Source organism: Arachis ipaensis, chromosome B4 (assembly GCF_059453495.1).
Source record: "Arachis ipaensis isolate K30076 ecotype BB chromosome B4, ASM5945349v1, whole genome shotgun sequence".
In the NCBI taxonomy this organism is placed as follows: Eukaryota; Viridiplantae; Streptophyta; class Magnoliopsida; order Fabales; family Fabaceae; genus Arachis; species Arachis ipaensis.
This window is the reverse complement of record NC_142439.1, coordinates 97,188,397-97,191,208: the sequence shown is the minus strand read 5'-3', so window position 1 is coordinate 97,191,208 and position 2,812 is coordinate 97,188,397. Positions and strand designations below refer to the sequence as shown.

At 39.7% G+C, this 2,812-nt stretch overlaps 1 non-coding gene across 1 annotated transcript; it reads left to right on the top strand.

The window, feature by feature from the left end:
• The first annotated feature begins 1,780 nt into the window (after positions 1 to 1,780).
• Positions 1,781 to 1,888, top strand: LOC148568485 (small nucleolar RNA R71). Its single transcript, XR_015882869.1, has one exon. It is a non-coding gene; the product is annotated as a small nucleolar RNA R71 (small nucleolar RNA).
• The last annotated feature ends 924 nt before the right edge of the window (positions 1,889 to 2,812 follow it).

The window sequence follows — 2,812 nt, the reverse complement described above, 5'->3', positions numbered from 1 at the left end:
TAACCAAGAAAAATATAGTTAGATAAAAATTGGGTTGCCTCCCAACAAGCGCTTCTTTAATGTCAATAGCTTGACAGTGGGCTCTCATGGAGCCTCACAGATGTTCAGAGCATTGTTGAAACTCTCCAACACCAAACTTAGAGTTTGGATATGGGAGTTCAACACCAAACTTAGAGTTTGGTTGTGGCCTCCCAACACCAAACTTAGAGTTTGACTGTGGGGGCTTGGGTTGACTCTGCTTTGAGAGAAGCTTTACATGCTTCCTCTCCATGGTTGCAGAGGGAGATCCTTGAGTTTTAAATACAAGGGAATTCTCATTCAATTGAAGGATTAATTCTCCTCTGTCCACATCAATTACAGCTCTTGCTGTGGCTAGGAAAGGTCTTCCTAGGATGATGGATTCATCCTCTTCCTTTCCAGTATCCAGGACTATGAAATCAACAGGGATGTAAAGGCCTTCAACCTTTACTAGCACGTCCTCTACTTGTCCATAAGCCTTTTTTCTTGAATTGTCTGCCATCTCTAATGAGATTTTAGCAGCTTGCACCCCATAGATTCTCAGTTTTTCTATTACAGAGAGGGGCATGAGGTTTATTCCTGAACCAAGGTCACACAGAGCCTTAAAGATCATGGTGCCTATGGTACAAAGTATTATGAACTTTCCAAGATCCTGTCTCTTCTGAGGCAATGTCAGTTGATCCAGATCACTTAGTTCATTGATGAACAAGGGAGGTTCAGCTTCCCAAGTATCAATGCCAAATAATTTGGCATTCAGCTTCATGATTGCACCAAGAAACTTGGCTGTTTGCTCTTCAGTAACATCCTCATTCTCTTCAGAAGAGGAATACTCATCAGAGCTCATGAAGGGCATAAGGAGGTTCAATGGAATCTCTATGGTCTCTAGATGAGCCTCAGAGTCCTTTGGTTCCTCAGAGGGAAGCTCCTTATTGATCACTGGACGTCCCAGGAGGTCTTCCTCCTTGGGATTCACGTCCTCCTTTCCCTCTTTGGGTTCGGCCATTTTGCTTATGTCAATGGCCTTGCACTCTCCTTTTGGATTCTCTTCTGTATTGCTTGGGAGAGTACTGGGAGGGATTTCAGTGATCCTTTTACTCAGCTGGCCCACTTGTGCTTCCAAATTTCTAATGGAAGACCTTGTTTTATTCATGAAACTTACAGTGGCCTTAGACAGATCAGAGACTAAGTTTGCTAAATTAGAGGCATTTTGTCCAGAATTCTCTGTCTGTTGCTGAGTGGATGATGGAAAAGGCTTCCTGTTGCTAAACTTGTTTTTTCCACCATTATTAAAGCCTTGTTGAGGCTTTTGATCCCTCCATGAGAAATTTGGATGATTTCTCCATGATGGATTATAGGTGTTTCCATAAGGTTCACCCATGTAATTTACCTCTGCTATTGCAGGGTTCTCAGGATCATAAGCTTCTTCTTCAGGAGAAGCCTCTTGAGTGCTGTTGGATACAGCTTGCATTCCATTCAAACTCTGAGAAATCATATTGACTTGCTGAGTCAATATTTTGTTCTGAGCCAATATGGCATTCAGAGTATCAACCTCAAGAATTCCCTTCTTCATAGGCGTCCCATTATTCACAGGATTCCTTTCAGAAGTGTACATGAACTGGTTATTTGCAACCATGTCAATGAGTTCTTGAGCTTCTGCAGGCGTTTTCTTTAGGTGAATGGATCCACCTGCAGAGGTATCCAATGACATCTTAGATAACTCAGACAGACCATCATAGAATATATCCAGGATGGTCCATTCTGAAAGCATGTCAGAAGGACACTTTTTGGTCAGTCCTTTGTATCTCTCCCAAGCTTCATAGAGGGATTCACCTTCTTTCTGTCTGAAGGTTTGAACATCCACTCTAAGCTTGCTCAGCTTTTAAGGAGGAAAGAACTTGGCTAAGAAAGCCTTGACCAGCTTATCCCAAGAGTTCAGGCTATCCTTGGGTTGAAAATCCAACCACAGTCTAGCTTTGTCTCTTACAGCAAAAGGGAAAAGCATGAGCCTGTAGACTTCAGGATCTACTCCATTAGTCTTAACAGTATCACATATCTGCAAGAACTCAGTTAAGAACTGAAAAGGATCTTCAGATGGAAGTCCATGAAACTTGCAGTTCTGCTGCATCAGAGAAACTAATTGAGGTTTCAGCTCAAAGTTGTTTGCTCCAATGGCAGGAATAGAGATGCTTCTTCCATGTAAATTGGAATTAGGTGCAGTAAAGTCACCAAGCATCCTCCTTGCATTATTATTATTTTCGGCTACCATCTTCTTTTCCTGTTTGATAATTTCTGACAGGTGCTCGCTGGTTTGTTGTAATTCAGCTTCTCTTAGTTTCCTCTTCAGAGTCCTTTCAGGTTCTGGATCTGCTTCAGCAAGAATATTCTTGTCCTTGCTCCTGCTCATATGACAAATAAGAGGGCACAGAAAAATAATAATAATAGAGATCCTCTTTTTTTCTTGTGAGTGAGGGAGAGATGTTAGTAGATGAATAAACAAATAGAAGGAGATGAGAGAGAAGAGAATTTTCGAAAATTATTTTTGAAAAAAGAGTTAGTGATTTTCGAAAATCATTTTTGGAAAAGGTTAGTAATTTTCGAAAATTAAAATAAAAATTTAAAATAATTAGTTAATTAAAAAGAAATTTTTAAAAAAGAGGGAAAATATTTTCGAAAATTAGAGAGAGAGAGTTAGTTAGGTGGTTTTGAAAAAGATAAGAAATAAACAAAAAGTTAGTTAGTTAGTTGAAACAAATTTTGAAAAGATAAGAAGTTAGGAAGTTAGAAAAGATATTTT